Source organism: Lissotriton helveticus, chromosome 2_2 (genome assembly GCF_964261635.1).
Source record: "Lissotriton helveticus chromosome 2_2, aLisHel1.1, whole genome shotgun sequence".
In the NCBI taxonomy this organism is placed as follows: Eukaryota; Metazoa; Chordata; class Amphibia; order Caudata; family Salamandridae; genus Lissotriton; species Lissotriton helveticus.
This window is the reverse complement of record NC_136060.1, coordinates 514,792,953-514,812,843: the sequence shown is the minus strand read 5'-3', so window position 1 is coordinate 514,812,843 and position 19,891 is coordinate 514,792,953. Positions and strand designations below refer to the sequence as shown.

Here is a 19,891-nt window from a genome sequence, read left to right as displayed (position 1 = left end):
GTCCCAACGAGGATGAAGGTTACAACGGGCCGCGGCAGCGCCAGCAGGTCCCACGAGGATGGAGGTTACTACGGGCCGCGGCAGCGCCAGCAGGTCCCACGAGGATGAAGGTTGCAGAGGGCCGCGGCAGCGCCAGCAGGTCCCACGAGGATGAAGGTTGCAGAGGGCCGCGGCAGCGCCAGCAGGTCCCACGAGGATGAAGGTTGCAGAGGGCCGCGGCAGCGCCAGCAGGCAGGACAATAGTTCACAAGGCAGGGCTGTGGCAGCGCCAGCAGTCCGTCAAGGATGAGTTCTTCTCGGTGTCTCTCGACTCCAGGATACAACTGCCTTCCTGTCCTGGGGCTGCCTCAGTTATAGGTCTGGCGCCCTTTGATGTCCGGACCCTCGCTCTTGGAGGTCGGGAGGTCTGGGATGAGGGAGTCCAGACACCCAGCAGGGGGGCGGAGCCAGCGCCCAAGGAGGTTGGGGGTGCTCGGCACCTGGCGGGGGAGAGCCATCGACACTTCGTACTCCCATTGACCTGCCAAGTGGGCCGTTCACCTCCTGGGCGGAGGGTGGTGCCGGGATGTCGGGGCCTGGCCAGGCCCAGGGTTGGGGTCGGGCTGAGGCCGCGCGGCCGCGTGGTGCCGTGTCCAAGATGGCGGCTGGGCCGGGCAATGGTGCTGACGGTGGCCCGGGCCCTGTCCTGCGGGGAGGGAGCGAGCCCTTCACGTGGCCTGTCCAACATGCGTCCCCCCCAGCTGAAGGCGGGGAGAGTCACCCATCTTCTTGGGGACTTTCCTCGTCGAGGCGGAAAAAGCGGGACAGGCCATCCGCGTTGGCGTGGTCTTGGCCAGGGCGATGTTCCACAGTGAAGTCCATCCCCTGCAGGGAGATGGACCATCGCAATAGTTTGGGGTTCTCCCCCCGCATCTGCATGAGCCATTGCAGGGGCCGATGGTCCGTCTGTACCCGGAAATGGGTTCCGAAGAGGTATGGCCGGAGCTTCTTGAGGGCCCATACCACCGCGAAGGCCTCTCGCTCAATGGTGCTCCAGCGCTGTTCTCGGGGCAGTAGGCGTCTGCTGATGAAGGCCACTGGTTGGTCCACTCCTTCGGGGTTCAGTTGGGAGAGGACGGCCCCAATACCATGGTCGGAGGCATCGGTCTGTACGATGAACTCGCGGCTGTAGTCGGGAGCCTGGAGCACAGGAGCGGTGCACATGGCGGCCTTCAGCGTCTCGAAGGCTGCTTGACAGTCGGGAGTCCAGTTGACTCTTTTTGGGTGGTTCTTAGACGTGAGCTCCGTGAGGGGCCCCACAATGCTGCCATAGTCCCTTACAAACCGCCGGTAGTATCCGGTGAGCCCCAGGAAGGCTCGGACCTCGGTTTGTGTCTCGGGGGGTTGCCAGGACTGAATGGCAGCCACCTTCAGTTGGAGGGGGGCCACCAGACCGCTCCCCACTTGGTGTCCGAGGTAGGTCACGGACCCCTGGCCGATTTGGCACTTGCTGGCCTTTATGGTGAGGCCGGCCTGTTGGAGGGCCTGCAGGACCTCTCTGAGGTGGTGGAGGTGATCCGCCCAGTGGCGGCTGTATACCGCGATGTCGTCCAGGTAGGCGGCGCTGAATTCTTCGAGGCCCGCCAATACCTGGTTCACCAGTCTTTGAAAAGTGGCTGGAGCGTTTTTCATGCCGAAGGGCATCACTCTGAAATGGTAGTGCCCATCCGGGGTGGAGAAAGCGGAACGTTCTTGGGCTCTGGGGGTGAGGCCGATCTGCCAGTAGCCCGCTGTCAGGTCGAAGATGCTTAGGTAGCGGGCTGCCCCCATGCGGTCGACTAGTTCATCTGCTCGGGGGATAGGGTGAGCGTCGGTTCGGGTGACCGCGTTCAGACCCCGATAGTCAATGCAGAACCGGAGTTCAGGGGTGGTGCCCGGGGCCGCGGCCTTGGGGACCAGGACGACCGGGCTGGCCCAGGGACTGTCCGAAGGTTCGATGACTCCGAGGGCGAGCATCTTGGAGACTTCTTTTTGGATGCATGTACGTACCCGATCCGGTACTCGGTACGGCCGGTGTCGAACAGGAGGACTGTCCCCCGTGTCCACATCGTGCAGGCACCAGGAGGTGACTCCGGGTGCGAGAGAGAACAGGTTTGCGAACGGCAGCAGGAGGGCCCGGCAATCTTGACGCTGCTCTGGGGTCAGGGCCTCAGAGAGTCGGACCCCGTCCACCGAACCATCTCTTTCCCGGGTCCTCAGTAGGTCAGGGAGGGGCTCGGAGTCTCCTTCCGCGCCACTGTCGGTAGCCATCAGCAGGCTGAGTTCCGAGCGCATGAAGTGGGGTTTGAGCCTGTTGGCATGGAGGACCCGGAGGGGGTTCCGGGGGGACTCCAGGTCGATGAGATAGGTGACGGGGCTCCTGCGCTCGATCACCTTGAAGGGCCCCGTCCATTTGTCCTGCAAGGCACATGGTTCGATGGGGGACATCACCCATACCTGCTGACCCGGTTCAAACTCGATGGAGGAGGCATGTTGGTCGTACCACTTCTTCATGTCCTCTTGACTGGCCTCCAGATGGGCTTTAGCGATCTCCCTGAATTTCCGGGTCTGATTACGGAGGGTCAGGAGGTATTTGTAGACGTCCGGAGGGGTCTTTAGGGGGGCCATCTCCCATTCCTCTTTCACTAGGCTGAGAGGCCCGCGAACGGGGTGTCCGTACAGGAGTTCGAAGGGGCTGAAGCCGAGGGACTTCTGGGGGACTTCTCGGTAGGCGAAGAGGAGGCACGGTAGTAGCACGTCCCACTGGCGGCGTAGGGGTTCTTCCAGCCCCATGATCATCCCCTTGAGGGTGCGGTTGAACCGCTCGACCAGTCCGTTCCCCTGGGGGTGATAGGGGGTGGTGAATCGGTAAGTGACTCCGCACTGCTGCCAGAGGGATTTCATATACTTTGAAATAAAGTTCGTACCCCTGTCGCTGACGACTTCCCGGGGGAAGCCCACTCGAGAGAAGATCCCCATCAAGGCTCGACCCACTACTGGGGCTGTTATCGTACGAAGGGGGACCGCCTCAGGATAGCGGGTAGCGTGATCCACCAGGACCAGGATGAAGCGATGTCCCTGTGCTGTTCGGGGGTCCAGGGGCCCCACAATGTCTATTCCCACCCTTTCGAACGGGGTGGTCACCACGGGGAATGGTTGTAGGGGTGCCTTGAGTTTGCGGCCGCTCTTCCCACTGGCCTGGCAGGTCGGGCAGGACCGGCAATGGTTGGATACGTCATTTCTCATTTTGGGCCAAAAAAAGTGAGTCACCAGGCGGTGGTAGGTCTTGTCTTGGCCCAGGTGCCCGGCCAGGGGGACATCATGGGCTAGGTTCAACAGGAAGTCTCTGAAGTGGAGGGGCACCACCAGCACTCGCCCGGCCCCCAGTTCTGCGATTTTCTGTTCGCTGTACAAGAGATCATTGTCCCAATAAACCCAGTGGGCCCCGGTGGTGTCTCCTTGGCTCTGGGCGAGCGCTTGCTGTCGCAATCCCTCGAGGGAGGGGCAGGTCTTTTGTTCCTGCCGGAATTGTTCCTGGGTGGGCCCCCCTTCTTGACGCCACTGAGCCAGGTCGGGAAGCTCGGGGGGCGGTGTGGACCCCTCTGGGGTGGGGTCCGGGTGGTCGGTCTGGAGGAAGTCTTCTTCTGGAGTGATCGAGGGCGGAGGTGCTGCCCCTTCTGGTTCTTCTGGTCTAGGGATGGTGCGGGTGGCCATGGACCGGGTGGTTACGCACGCCCAGTCCGGGAGACCCAACATCCCCAGATGCTCTCTTCTTTCCACAGCGGCCCACGGGGAGCTCTCGAGATCGTTCCCCAGGAGGCAGTCTACGGGGGCATCGTCACGGACAGTTACTTTCAGCATGCCGGACACTCCTCCCCATTCGAAGGGGACGCAGGCCATCCGACACAGGCTCTCCGAGTTATCTGCCGATCGGACGGGGCAAAGTACGTTTGGTAGGATTTGTTCTGGGGTCACCAGGTGACAGCGGACGGCCGTCACACTGGCCCCGGTGTCACGCAGGGCCTCGGCCTTGCGCCCATTGATGCTCACCCATTGGCTGTACTTCCGAGTGTTGGCGGGCAGGGGAGTCCGCGGGACCATGTCTCTTCCTCCTAGGCATGCCAGGGTCATGGCGGCGGGTTCCCACTCGAACTGCTCCGACTCATAGGTTTCCGTGTCTTCGGAGACTTGTTCTTCTCCCAGGGCGGCGGCCGCCATCTGGCGGGGCCCGGGGGCCTGGTTCTTCGGGCAGGTCGGGTCACTGGCATAGTGGCCGACTCGCTGGCATCGATGACACGTCACGTTAGCTCGGAACCCCGGGCGCATCGGGGGGTTTCCCCGGCCTGCTGGGGCCGGGGTGGCGTTAGTGGGTGCGGCCGGGACGGCGTCTCTGCCCCGGCCCGGGCCTCCTCCTCCTCCTCGGGGACGATGATGACCTTGGTTGGTTCTGTTCTGCTCATTCGGCCCACTCCGGGCCACTCGGGTGCTCTCCCACCGGTCAGCCTCGGTGGCGAGCTGCCGGGGTTCAGTCAATTTACTGTCGAGGAGGTGCTGCCTGAGCTCGACGAAGCAGTTGTTGGAGAGGTGCTCCCACACAATGATATTGAAGAGTTGTTCGTAAGTGGTTACGTTGTTACCCTTGATCCACCCCTCGAAGGCTCGGCTGAAATAGTTCACGTATTCCAACCACGTCGTACCTGGGATCCGGGTGCAGTTGCGGAACCTCTGGCGGTACATTTCGGGTGTAAGCCCATATCGACTGAGGAGGGCGGCCTTCATGTGGTCATAGGACGTCATTTGATGGTCCGGAAGCTGCAGCAGGGCATCACGACCCTCGTTGACGAATCTCCCCCATAGACCGGCTCCCCAGTCACTTCGAGCGACCCGGTGGGCGGTCATGGCAATCTCATAGGCCTTGAACCACTGCTGTATGTCGTCATTCCGGTGATATTCTCGGACCACATCCTTGGGGATGTGGACCTTCTGCTCGGTAGGACCCGGGGAGTGCGGTTGCTCGGGCACCCCTAGGTTTTTGTTCAGTTTGCGTATTTCTATCTCCGCTAGTTTGCACTCGTGCTCGTATGCCAGTCTTTTTTCTTCGAGGTCTCTCTGTCTCTGTTTTTCCTCTCGCTCTTCTCTGAGCCGTAAGTGTTCTAAGTTTATTTTTTGTTCCGCCAGTTTCAATTCTCCGTCTAATCTGAGTCGTGCCAAGTCTAACTCGTGTAATCTATTTTTTTCCCGCTCTTGGATCTCTTCACGGGAAGGGCCTGTTCTCCGTTCCTCCGTCCGGGTGGTGTTGACTTCCGGGGCTGCGGGGTCCCGGGGGGTTGCGGTATTTGTCTCTGCCCAGGCCTCTAGGGCGTTTTTGAAGTCTTCTTTTGTGCTTAGCCCGGTGGTAGCAATGCCTAAGTCCATGCAAAATTGTTTGAGCTCTCGGTGGTTGTATTCTTCCAGCTTTTCCATCTGGAACTTCTCCGCCGATCCGCTCTCTTTGGTCGTCATTGTGGTTTTAGTCGTAGGGTGAGTTACTGTCTGTACGGTACGCGTTGGTTCGGATCCCGCCGCTGCCACCAATGTTAGACGGAGACCTGGAGGGTCGGCCGAGCACAGTGATCGCACAGACAGGTAACTTCCCCCCCACAGATGGACACCACACAAAGATCAGGGTAACACCTTTTATAGGCACTTCTGGTAGTAGAGTGGTGCGATACAAGGCGATCAGGACACGATGATCCTCTCAATTCTAGTCTCTAGTAAGGGAAGGGGGTAGCGGGACAGTCTTGGTACCTACGGGTACTGAGGTGTAACGGTGATAGCTCACAATCCTCGAGCTCGGTGTTCGGATGGGTCGGACCGCGGCAGCGCCGGCAGGTCCCGAAGAGGTCGTAGGTGGCAACGGGCCGCGGCAGCGCCAGCAGGTCCCAACGAGGATGAAGGTGGCAACGGGCCGCGGCAGCGCCAGCAGGTCCCAACGAGGATGAAGGTTACAACGGGCCGCGGCAGCGCCAGCAGGTCCCACGAGGATGGAGGTTACTACGGGCCGCGGCAGCGCCAGCAGGTCCCACGAGGATGAAGGTTGCAGAGGGCCGCGGCAGCGCCAGCAGGTCCCACGAGGATGAAGGTTGCAGAGGGCCGCGGCAGCGCCAGCAGGTCCCACGAGGATGAAGGTTGCAGAGGGCCGCGGCAGCGCCAGCAGGCAGGACAATAGTTCACAAGGCAGGGCTGTGGCAGCGCCAGCAGTCCGTCAAGGATGAGTTCTTCTCGGTGTCTCTCGACTCCAGGATACAACTGCCTTCCTGTCCTGGGGCTGCCTCAGTTATAGGTCTGGCGCCCTTTGATGTCCGGACCCTCGCTCTTGGAGGTCGGGAGGTCTGGGATGAGGGAGTCCAGACACCCAGCAGGGGGGCGGAGCCAGCGCCCAAGGAGGTTGGGGGTGCTCGGCACCTGGCGGGGGAGAGCCATCGACACTTCGTACTCCCATTGACCTGCCAAGTGGGCCGTTCACCTCCTGGGCGGAGGGTGGTGCCGGGATGTCGGGGCCTGGCCAGGCCCAGGGTTGGGGTCGGGCTGAGGCCGCGCGGCCGCGTGGTGCCGTGTCCAAGATGGCGGCTGGGCCGGGCAATGGTGCTGACGGTGGCCCGGGCCCTGTCCTGCGGGGAGGGAGCGAGCCCTTCACGTGGCCTGTCCAACATGCGCCTACATCAGTACCCTCCCCTACCTACAGTGCTGCTACCAGTGCTGCATAAGAGTGCGCCTACATCAGTACCCTTCGCTACTTAGAGCTGCCCCCAGTGCTGCCCTGCAGTGCGCCTACATCAGAACCATCAGCTACTTACAGAGCTGCTACCAGTGCTGCACTGGAGTGCGCCTACTTCAGTACCATTCCCTACCAGAGAGCTGGTACCAGTGCTGCACTGGAGTGCACCTATATCAGTATCTTCCCCTACCCCAGCAACGCCCACGACTCCATCATGCTACTCGACAACCTCGCCAACCTCCTACTGAAGCAGCTGGTAAACACGCCCACACACAGAGCTGTACACACCCTCGACCCTATCTTCCCTGGAGGAACAAACATCGCCCAACCCATCTGGACGGACCACCACTGCGTCCACTTCACCTTTAACGCCACCATCGCAACCAAGCCCACACCATGACCACCACAAAGGAGCTGGAGCAAGGTCACAGAGGAACTGCTCATCGCCACCCTCCTCCATGACCACCCCAGAGCCACAACCAACACAAACTCCGCAGCCACAGAACTTCACCGCTGGATCTCCCGCTGTGCCGACAAACTCGCACCCCTTCATCACCCTGCCAAACAATGCCCTCTGAAGGCCGCCTGGTTCACCACTGAACTACATGAAGCCAGACGCTCCTGCAGACACCTGGGGAAAACCTGGCGAAACCTGAAAACTACGGAAGCTCAGAACAACTACAGGAGTGCCCTGAAGGAATACCACCAGCACATAAGATACACCAAACGGACCTTCATTAGAAACAAAGTTCAGACCAATGCTACCAACACCAATGAACTGTTCAACATCATTCAGCAGTTCACTAAACCCCCCAGCGAAGCCACAGACATCACACCCTCTGAGGAACTCTGTGACAAATTCAGCTCATACTTCCATCTGAAGATCAAGGTCCTCTACGAAAACTTCAGCGAACGGATGCAGGACACCACCCCCCGACCATACACCGCTGATAAGCCTTCCATCATGACCTGGAATCCCGCCACCATCGAACACATCACCGCTACCATGAAGAAAACCCACTCAGGAGCCCCTACGGACCCCTGCCCAACGCATGTATTCCACAGGGCCGCCGCCGCCATTGCACCCGAACTTGGGACTGACCATCAACGCATCCTTCACATCCGGCATCTTCCCAGAGGACTGGAAGCGGGCAGAGGTGAAACCACTCTTCAAGAAATCCACGGCCGACCCAACTGACCTGAAAAACTACCGGCCCATCTCTCTCCTCCACTTTGTGGCCAAAGTTACCGAGAGACTTGTGAACGCCCAGCTGACCACCTTCATCGAAGAGCACTCCATCCTTGACGCCTCCTAGTCTGGATTCCGCAGCAACCACAGCACCAAGACCACCCTCCTCGCCGCCACTAACGACGTCCGCCTGCTACTCGACCAGGGTCACACCACGGCCCTCATCCTTCTAGACCTCTCCGCAGCCTTCAACACTGTCTCCCACCGCACACTCGCAGCCAGGGATTCAACGAGCCGCCCTCGACTGGATCCGATCCTTTCTCGCCGGCAGAACCCAGAGGATCAGACTCCCTCCCTTCCTCTCCAAACCCACCGACATCGACTGTGGAGTACCCCAGGGCTCTTCGCTCAGCCCCGTGCTCTTCAACATTTAAATGGCCCCCCTCGCCGCCATTGTGAGACAGCATGGGCTCAGCATTGTATCCTATGCCGATGACACCCAGCCCATCCTCTCACTCACGAAGAAACCCGAAGACACCAGACTCTGTTTCCAAGAAGGAATGAAGAACGTGGCAGCATGGATGAAAGACAGCCAACACCTGGAACGAGCTCCCCGTGAACATTAGACGCTCTCCAACCCTGCAAATGTTCAGGAAGGACCTCAAGACCTGGCTTTTCAACTGACCCGAAGCTGCGACTGATCCGAAGCTGCCCCCACCCTCAGCGTCTTGAGACCCTCACGGTTGAGTAGTGCGCTTTACTAAGCCTTGATTGATTGAGTAACTGTGCACAGGTAGCCTGGCGCAGAGGGGACTCTGCAGGATTAAGTATTGACCTGGAGTAGTCCTTATAATGTTAGTGTACACTCAGAGGGAAAGACAGTGTGGGTTACTGTTTTGTCTGAAGTGACACTTTATTATACACACAGAGTGCAGCTTCACTTCCCTTTGGCCTACAAAGTCCATTCACATATCACCAAGATCACACCTGAGGGTTCCAGGAAGGTATCTGTACATCTTAAGAGTCATCCAGAACTGTCATATTTCTCTGGCTCAGCCCAGAATCACAGCCCGGGCCCTTTGCCACCCTGCTGGGCCACGTTAATTACATTGCTGTCCAGCAGCAGGAACACAGGCCTCCCAGAAGAAAGGAAGCAATAAACAGTGCTTCATTTAGCTCCAGAGCATGAAGGAGGGAGCCCAAGATATGGAAGGAGAAAGGATGAAAGGATTTGATCTTTGCTGTCGAGCTCCCCCAAGAGCAGGAGGGGACCGGGATCCCAACCCTGGACCCTACAGAAAAAATGGAGAAGGGGGAGCTTTCCCCATGCTCCCCCAGCAGTGGTGGACCTGCCCGCACCCTGTCCTCGTGCCTGGGGGGGCGGCCTACATAGAAGAGGGGCTCATCGCCTGCAGGAGTGGGCAGGGAACGAGATGCTGCCCACTCAGGGAGCTGGCCAGGGTGCACTCTCTGAGCTGCCCCCAGTGGAAAGGGCGTGCAAGGTGCCTGGGTGGGACTGGGCACCCTCAAGAAAAATAAAAGAAAGGAAAACCTGCAGTAAAAAGGCCTCGCGGCACAACAAGGAGAATTGCCCAGAGCCGATCATCCATAATCCATGCTTTCCACCGGTGAGCCCCCATCATGCTCTGCAGGGCTTGAAGCTAGCAATGCTCTTTCCACCGCTTGAGGTGGCTCTAGGACGGTGGGGCCACCACCGCAAAAGAAAACGAGCGAGGGGCTGAGGCTATGGCTGCATTTATGTGGCCTGAATGTTGTTAAAAAGACAGACGTGTGTGGTTATTTAAAACTGTTTTCACAATGTTTTGAGCAATGCTTTATTTAAAAGTATTATTCTCAATGTTTTAAACAATGCTTTATTTGAGGAGGTTATTTACCATGCTTTATATCAGTGTGTTGCTGATGCTGATAGTAATGCGTACTCCTGAAAGACTGCAGTGCTTTATTAATGACAGTGCCAGCACTTGTTCACAGAGGTTGATTATCCATAATAAGTGCAGAGGGGTTAGGTTACTGACGTCAGTGATGGGTGGACTCTGGTCTTGACGTGTGGTAACATTGACCTGGTGTAATCGGACAGCCTCCTGTGCTGGATTGTACATAGGGTGGTGGGGGGGGGGGGGACTGTAATTTTTAGGGTCATGACCCTTTAGGGGCCAAATGTCATGTTGTGAAAGGTATTTCCACCAGCCAGAAGTATATTTGAACATTACTGCCTGGTATTGAGTGGTGTGTGTTTAATAAATGAACTTTCTCTTTTCAAAAGACAAAGCACAGGCTGGGTAATCATGTATTGAGTGTTATTATTGCGTGCCAGCTAACGGTGGTGACTGGCCCTCCCCGCCGCCCTTGAGTAGGGCTCGGTCTGCTCTGCTTCGCTACCCTGAGAGAGTCAATCGCTGCAATGGGGTGTTTGGTTCCCAGTGAAGGGGGAATGTGGATCCATTCCTTGAGCAGCCACACAACTCATGGCCCGTACCCTCACGGAGAGGCAGACCTGAGGAACGCTGTGGAGACGTTTCTACAGCATCTCTGGCGTTCCCAGACATGACCCGGGCGGTCAGGTTGGCCGTGAGGCTGTTGCCAAGGAATAGGGCGCTGATAGGGAACATCAACGTACTGTGCTGCTGACGTTCCAGGATGGAAGGCATCATGATGTCCCCCTGAGATTGGCATCAAAGCAGTGGTCAGGACATCACCTACGTCAACTAGTGGACCTCAAACTGTGCAGACTCTCTTCCACCCATCAAAACTTGCAAACCCCGCAGAACCAACAAACAGGCCTCTTGGTACACGAATGATCTCTGGGACTGCAAAAGATACTTCAGACAGCTGGAAAAGAAATGGAGACCAACCACAACACCAACACCAGCTCATTCTACAAGGCAGCACTCCGGCAGTATCACCACCATCTGGGAGACACCAAAAGAAGATCCCTCACGGATTGGATCGAAACTAGCTCCAACAATGGCAAAGAGATTTTTGCTAAAATGAAGAAGTTCGCTACCCCAGCAGCCTTAGCCAACATCATCAGCACCCTGTCCACCCCCCACTTGGACACAAACCAAACAAACTGGAGAACACGTACCAAGGCTGACACCTCTTCAATCATGAAAACTGTCCACTCCGGGACTCCCACAGACCCGTGTCCACATCATATTTACAAAAAGAACAGTTGATGGACAGAATGCAGAACAATGTCATACATTCACCCCCAGTCACAGATCTGGGCTTAAATCCATCGTTTTTTGCTCACCAAGCCACCCCAGTTCAGACATGGCCATATGCAAATCAGCCTTGACCCTGTGCCTCATGGGAACAGTCCAGCCCGACCTGCCAAGCCATGTCTTTCCCAGACCGGAATCAAGCATCCTGGGACCGGTTTCTGGCTATCAGCCTTCATCAGCCTGGATAGCTTGACTCCAGTGGTGTGGAGAGCATGGGACTCACGTCTGAGCATACCCAGCCCACTTGGGGTGACAAATGCAAAAACAACAATTGATGGACAGAATGCAGAAGAATGTCATACGTTCACCCCAGTACAGAGATCTGGGTCTAAATCCATAGTTTTTTTTGCTCACCATGCCTTTCCAGTTTGAACCCAGCCATAAGCAAATCAGTCTTGACCCTGTGCCCCAAGGGGACAGTCCAGCCTGAACTACCAGGTCAGATCTGTATGATATGCAAGTTATTCCCAGACCGGACAGCGACCACCGGTCGTTCCCACTGCATTAATTACAACCTCAAACAATATGAGAAGTGTTAAGTGGGCAGAACTGGTGGCAGATGAGAACAAACTGACATTTATTTACAATCCGTTTGTGTCTAAACTTTCTCAGATCGATCCAACTAATATTTATAACATCAATGTCATCCCTTTACACTGCGGACTCATGGACACGCTGAGACCGCGTTTCATGAGGGAACATAGGAGAGGAGGACTTAAAAAGAAGACGCCACCCAGGTACAACAAGGCCTGGAGGTTAGGAAAGATCCCAATGCTGAGTGCAAACAAAAGGGCTCGAGGTCAGAAATCAAAGACCAGATGAGGTTATAAAACCCTCTTAGTCGAAGCCAAAGAGAATGGGAGGAGGACCAATGGCCAACGATTGCGGAGGCCCTAGAGAAGGTGACCAAACAAGCTTCTGGAAACTAATAGCAGTGAACGCCTCTAACTCTAACTCTTTATATCCAGTGAATATGCCCGACACCTGGGTCACCCATTTCAGCGGTCTATATGACTGCCCGCAGCGAAATAATGTCGTAGAGAGCCCCCCCTAGAAAGGGTCAGTGGCCTCCAAATATCAAATGTGACTATTCCATCCTCTATTCCAGCCGCACACTCCACTCTTACACTTACTTATCCCAAACATATAAAGCAATAAAACAAACAGAAACGGGCAAGGCCCCAGGAATGGATGGCATCCCGGGAGACCTCTTCCTCTCTGAACCAGATATCCGTGCCCCCTATCTGAACGGTCTATCGAATAGTATAATAAAAGGCAATACGACCCCCTGTCATGGTAGGTGCCGTCATCATACCCATCTATAAAAAAGATGAAAGAACTATCCCCTCAAATTATAGGCCTATAAGTTTACTTGATAACTTGCAAAACTTTTTGACAGACAGGTCTTATATAGACTAAATGAGTGGATACAACAAAACAAGGTCATGGAAGAGTCCAAGCAGGCTTCAGGTCGAAAGTCAGTACACTGGAGCAGGTCCTCCGCTTCAAGGTGATAACCTGGAAATATATCACCTTGATGCGTGTCCACCTATACGTCGCTTTTATTGACCTAAGAGCGGTGTTCGGCCTGGTCCTAAGAAACACACCATGGGAGGTGTTAGCTGGGTTTGGTATCCCCCCCCCAGATCTATTAAGAATGCTCCGGCTCCTTCATGATAACACATATGCGAGGGTGAGATGGAACATCACAGGGGACATGACAGAAAAGATAGACTCTGAAAGGGGTCAGAGAGGGGTGCGTCCTCGCCCCAACACCGTTCAGCCTCTTCATCAACGGCGCAGTGAAGAGATTGAAGGAATGCAAACATGATGCCCCTAGAGTGGCGGCAATGCCAACCCCAATATTAATGTTTGCAGACGACACCCTGCTGATCTCCCGAACCCCTGCGGACTTCAATCTGAACTGAACGCCGTTGTCACTTTTTGTGGGGAAAGGGGACTAGAACTAAACTCGTCCAAATCCAAAGTTATGATGACAAAAGGTGCAGAGGTCTTGTGACTGTAGAGGGGCTTCCCCTAGAAGTATCATTTCGATTATCTTGGGGTGAAGCTAAGTGACGCCCAAGCATGGGGCCCCCAGATGGAAAAAAGCAAAACTATCCTCCACCAGAAAGCCTCTGCCATAGCGCGGCGCTACAAGGCAGCATCTGGAGGAGCTATCTCTCCGGTTATTACCATTTACAAAGCTTCAGCCGTAGTATCAGCAATATATGGAGCTGAGATCTGGGGATACGCCGATGCTGATAGATTAACGAAAGTAGAAAATAGCTTCATTAAAACACTTTTTAAACCCCCCTCAAGCTCCCGTGCTACACCAGCGCGTTAGACCTGGCCCTCAACCCTATCCATTTAACAGCGGTTCTAAAACCTCTGTTATATTGGGTCAGACTATGGTCCACTCACGCGTTGGCGGCCTACAGAGAGTGTGAAAGATCTCTTGGCTCTCGATAGAAATCTGAGAACACCATGGCTGAAACCTATCCAAGAATTAACGCACAGAATAGGCCTGAGTGGGCTATGGTCAGTCCCGGGCTCAATAGGGAGACGCCCCAAGAGTGAAACAGTCTTATTGGGAGACAGTTTTAGCCCAAACATGGGAAGTGCACCAGACTAACACCCTCACAGCCAAGTTCTTGAACCACTAGGGCACGCCAAGGTTTGAACTATACATGGACAGGATGTATCCATGTCAGTCAAAATGTTTGTGTGTGCAATATAGGCGCGGGGTTCTGCCCAGGAGGGCACACACTTCTACGGGCTAATGCATCTCGCCAGACAGATTCCTGTCCAAATTGCCCAAATGTGGTGGAAACGGAGTCCCATTTTTTGTTATTCGGTCCCCTGCACAGGAGGCCCGTAAAAAATGGCTGCTGGCCGCAAGCAATCTCATGGGTGTGAGACATTACTTGGTGGCGGAGAGACTCTTTAAGAGCGACACTAGAGAGCTTTTAGCTTTTGCGTCTCCCAGTATTTGCACATTGCCGGAGTATTAAGGTAGAAGGCCACTCTCAACCCCGATGCATGACAGAGAATGCGATAAGCACAAGCCCTGTAGGATACCTTGTGCCCTTGTCGGTCGTGTTCCTTATTCCCTACCTATTGATCCATCTTCTTATCCATTTAATATACGATTATGAAATGACACACATATATGTTTTTCTATATAGCCCCCCATGTTTACCATTTTGCTCATCTCCGCTGCTGTACATATATGAATTTTTCTTGGTGGTAATATTAGCCTTCAGATTGTAGAATTGGTTACCTTGCCAGACCTACAACCTCTTTATTTAGATGATGTCCCATTCTTTCTTTTCAATGACAAAACATTGACTTTTAACTTGCTTTTTATAGTATGGCAACTGCACCATGATGTTTTTATGTTTTCATACTGCTCAATCTCTTAATGTATCTAAGAGTACTCTTGCTGTGTTATTTTGATGTGTTTTATGGGCTGTGCCCGAAATAAACGATTGTCTCCTTCAGCTCCTCTGAGGGTCAGTGGGATCTAGGCTCGCCATTGGGCAGGTTCGGATCCCCCGCTCATTGCAGATACACTTAAGCAATGCAGCGCGGGCTCCCTTCAGTGCAGGACACATGCAGATCAAGTGTATAATATCTTCCTTTAACTCCTTAACTGCTTAGAACGTTCCGTGCCAGTGTTGAACGTTCTATTGAGCGACGGCCAACGGACGTGCGCAGCACGACAAAGGTAGTGCACGTGGAGAAGTGTGGCTCACTGGTTAGAGGAGGCAGACCTGGAAGCAGAGGTCAGCCCGGGACCAGGGTTCAATTCCCGACGCGGCAGGGTCTTGAGTCCTAAAATGTGCATGGACTCGACAATTCTCGCTCCGGTGCCTACTCGATTCACGGGTTCACACTCTGCGACTCTGGGCAATAGCTTGCTTAATCTCCACAACGGCCCCTCGCGGCGGGATGCCTGGCTTTCACCTTGCGGATACCCTGCTGGGGTTATCTCACAGGGGAATACCAGGACGGGTTCCCTAAGCAAGCGCTTAGAAACCGCTTGGTGATTTGCGCTATATAAATTCCTGTACATTTACATTTACATTTACATTTACGTGACGGTCGTTGGCCGTCAGAAGCAGCCAAGAGGTTAAGGCGCCACATTGCCTGCGTGAAATTGATCCTTTATATCCCCAAACCGGTTTATCTGCGAAGGACTGCGGTACTCCTAAGCGAATGGCCAATAGCTTTTTCTTTAAATAAGCTGGATACGTTACAAACAGATATGCTGCCCGTTGCAGGGTGTCCTAAGTTTCTATTACCATCCAGGCATGTGAGCGAGCTGAGAATGTCTTCTTGTCATCAATGAGGGAATTAATTTTAGCTTGTTTATTGATCGTACGACAAAAGGTTGTGTGTAACAGATTTAGGTCCCATAAATCCATTGTATTGGTTTTTTCCAGGGTCGACCATAAATATTTATTGTATTTAGAATGTACATAATTCACCAGGGACTGCTATTAAGCATCGACCAAAGGGCTAGAGCGATTAATTGGAATTTTGTTTATTGATGGAGGTGATGCCAAGCAGGCTACCCGCCAGAGCAGTAAGGATGCAGTGCCAGCTAAGGACACACCTGTATTCTCCAGGGATTAGCTTGGGTTTGTTGTGGCATCTCTGTTATGGGTGGTGTGAGTGATTCCCCAAGGGCTTCCTGCGTACCTGCTCTTGGATTGCCATAGAGATAGCCCTGTGGGTTTAGTGTCCCTTATGGGAAGGCTGCATGTACAATGAGGTCTGAGCTGCTTCTCTTCTTACAGCATGTGTACAAACAATATTCAATTTCCACTTTATGTTTCCAACGTACAAACGGACCCGGTTCACCCCAAGGACACACAGAACAACTCGCTCACTTCTGCACAACAACTGGAATTAGATATGGTGACGCGAGTGTCTGCAGAGTCACGCGACGCGGGATCTCCACCCACCTCCCTCGGGGGAGTCTTGACGGTGCCACCACTGTATCTGCTGGGATGCCTTCGGGTAGCTACGCGCTTAACAAATGTTGAATAATAATAATAATCCATCACCTTCTTACTCAGCATGCGTCTGATCCCACAAACACTCGACAAACATTCGACTAACCAAAGCAGGAGGTGCAAAATAATTGTGTTTTGTTTTTGCACTCTCTTGCTAACAGCCCGCTCTCTTTCCAGGGCCCGGGGTCTGGTACCAGCCTTCACCATGCTGGCAAAGGGTTCAAACAAGTCTATTTCAAAGCCACACAACCCTCATCAACTCAGCAAATCAACACCACTGGGAGTCTGGAGAGATCCACATTTGGTAAAACAAATGTCTTCTCAGCACCATAAAAGAGTGCGCTGGACACCACATGCTTAGCTCACACGCGGACGCAAACATGCATGCCAGCAGGAAAGCACTTGAGTTTTGAGTGTGAGAGACCCTGGTGTTTGGGAATGTAGTGGGAGTGGAGGCTGGGAGTGTGGAAGATCATGGAGGCTGGGAGTGTGGAAGACCATGGAGGCTGGGAGTGTGGAAGATCAGGGAGGCTGGGAGTGTGGAAGATCATGGAGGATGGGAGTGTGGAAGATCATGGAGGCTGGGAGTGTGGAAGATCATGGAGGTTGGGAGTGTGGATGACTGAGGAGGCTGGGAGTGTGGAAGACCATGGAGGTTGGGATAGTGGATGATCATGGAGGTTGGGAGTGTGGATGATCATGGAGGTTGGGATAGTGGAAGATCATGGAGGCTGGGAGTGTGGAAGATCATGGAGGTTGGGAGTGTGGAAGATCATGGAGGCTGGGAGTGTGGAAGATCATGGAGGCTGGGAGTGTGGAAGATCATGGACGCTAGGAGTGTGGAAGATCATGGAGGTTGGGAGTGTGGAAGATCATGGAGGTTGGGATAGTGGATGATCATGGAGGTTGGGAGTGTGGATGATCATGGAGGTTGGGATAGTGGAAGATCATGGAGGCTGGGAGTGTGGAAGATCATGGAGGTTGGGAGTGTGGAAGATCATGGAGGCTGGGAGTGTGGAAGACCATGGAGGCTGAGAGTGTGGAAGATCATGGAGGCTGGGAGTGTGGAAGATCATGGAGGTTGGGATAGTGGAAGATCATGGAGGTTGGGAGTGTGGAAGATCATGGAGGCTGGGAGTGTGGAAGATCATGGAGGCTGGGAGTGTGGAAGATCATGGAGGTTGGGAGTGTGGAAGATCATGGAGGCTGGGAGTGTGGAAGACCATGGAGGCTGGGAGTGTGGAAGATCATGGAGGTTGGGAGTGTGGAAGACCATGGAGGCTCGGAGTGTGGAAGACCATGGAGGCTGGGAGTGTGGAAGATCAGGGAGGCTGGGAGTGTGGAAGACCATGGAGGCTCGGAGTGTGGAAGATCATGGAGGTTGGGAGTGTGGAAGACCATGGAGGCTGGGAGTGTGGAAGATCATGGAGGCTGGGAGTGTGGAAGATCAGGGAGGCTGGGAGTGTGGAAGATCAGGGAGGCTGGGAGTGTGGAAGATCATGGAGGCTGGGAGTGTGGAAGATCAGGGAGGCTGGGAGTGTGGAAGATCAGGGAGGCTGGGAGTGTGGAAGATCATGGAGGTTGGGAGTGTGGAAGATCATGGAGGCTGGGAGTGTGGAAGATCAGGGAGGCTGGGAGTGTGGAAGATCATGGAGGCTGGGAGTGTGGAAGATCAGGGAGGCTGGGAGTGTGGAAGACCATGGAGGCTGGGAGTGTGGAAGATCATGGAGGCTGGGAGTGTGGAAGATCAGGGAGGCTGGGAGTGTGGAAGACCATGGAGGCTGGGAGTGTGGAAGACCATGGAGGCTGAGAGTGTGGAAGATCATGGACGCTAGGAGTGTGGAAGATCATGGAGGTTGGGAGTGTGGAAGATCAGGGAGGCTGGGAGTGTGGAAGACCATGGAGGCTGGGAGTGTGGAAGACCATGGAGGCTGAGAGTGTGGAAGACCATGGAGGCTGGGAGTGTGGAAGATCATGGAGCCTGGCATTGTGGAAGATCATGGAGGCTGGGATAGTGGAAGACCATGGAGGCTGGGATTGTGGAAGATCATGGAGGCTGGGGTTGTGGAAGACCATGGAGGCTGGGAGTGTGGAAGACCATGGAGGCTGGGAGTGTGGAAGACCATGGAGGCTGCGAGTGTGGAAGATCATGGAGGCTGAGAGTGTGGAAGATCATGGAGGTTGGGATAGTGGAAGATCATGGAGGCTGGGATTGTGGAAGACCATGGAGGCTGGGATTGTGGAAGACCATGGAGGCTGAGAGTGTGGAAGACCATGGAGGCTGAGAGTGTGGAAGATCATGGAGGCTGGGAGTGTGGAAGACCATGGAGGCTGGGAGTGTGGATGACTGAGGAGGCTGGGAGTGTGGAATATCATGGAGGCTGGGATAGTGGAAGACGATAGAGACTGTGAATGTTGAAGACCCTGAAGCCTGGATTTGTGAAAGACCCTGGTGGTTGGGATTGTGGAATACCCAGCACGATGTTGATGCGCGAGACCTTTCTTTTTACACCGGTGGCCCCTCTCTTGTTGACACCGATGGAGGAGTTGATTGGAGCAGGTTGTGTTCAGGTTAGTGATACGTTTACTTTGTTTTCATCCATTAGGATAATTCAGCATCAGACTAAATCAAGTAAATTGTGGTCTTCCTCAGAGGCACAGCATCTTTTTTCCAGATTCCGTGGTTTTTACATAGTGCGTGTCTGCAAATGACTTGCCCCTTAGTTTTGTGTGGTTGTGGATCTACTCCAATGCGTCTACCCACAGAGAGTTATCTGTGGGGCTGTCGATGGACAGGCCAAGCACAATATACAAAGTGGTGTTGATGTAGATGCTGGCTTTTACCTTCAGGTGCATCCCAAAGGGAGGAGGAATCATTGCTACTTTAGGCCTAACCTGTGTGAGTATCAGCTGTTATGTTATGGATTTTTATAGAGCGCACGGTTGCTCCAGCAAAGAGGCGTCCCGGTGCTGAGAGCAGAAAACTGCAAAGCTCCGGGACAGGTCACAGAACGAGACAGCTGATAACGGAGGGAAAAGGTATCTTTTCACAGCTTTCCAAAAAGGCAGGTAGGACTTTATACTGTGAATGGAGATAGGGAGCGCAATCCAGAGCTTCGAGGCCAACACACGAAAGGAGCGCCCACCAGCACAAGCCCTCCTGACCCTGGGAACAAAGTTGGTGAGAGGGGATATAGAGGCTATGAAGATTAGTCAGGAGACAAGGAGATGAAAAAATAAGGATTTTAAAGGTAATGCAGAGGGCCTTGAACTCTGAACGCTTGGCCACGGGCAGCCAATGAAGGCGATGGATAGCATTAGAGGTAGGACACCTCCTCGGCAGACCAAGGAGAGCTCAAGCCGCTGCATTCTGAACCCTTTGTAGTCTGACAATCTCAGACTGGTTGACCCCCAAATAGAGGGAACTGGCATAGTCCAGTCTTGACAGAATCAAGGCCTGAGTGATAATCTGCCTGATAGGGGGATCAAAAAAGCCCAACAGGGGCTTAAAAGCCCTCACAATAGCCCAAAACAAGTCCCTGCCACCTTCTTGGTTTGGGTTCGAGAGCAGAGGGCGGAGTCTATCCAGAACTCTAAGTTTTTTACAACCTGTTTGAGAACAGGTGCTGACCTCATCGTGGCAAGCCACCAGTGCTCA

The 19,891-nt window shown here is 54.3% G+C and overlaps 1 protein-coding gene across 3 annotated transcripts in view; it reads right to left on the bottom strand.

Annotated features, from left to right (window-relative positions):
* C2_2H2orf81 (chromosome 2_2 C2orf81 homolog) overlaps positions 1 to 19,891 on the bottom strand; it is a 312,984-nt gene that overhangs the window by 9,711 nt on the left and 283,382 nt on the right. The gene's annotated exons all lie outside the window — the stretch shown is intronic.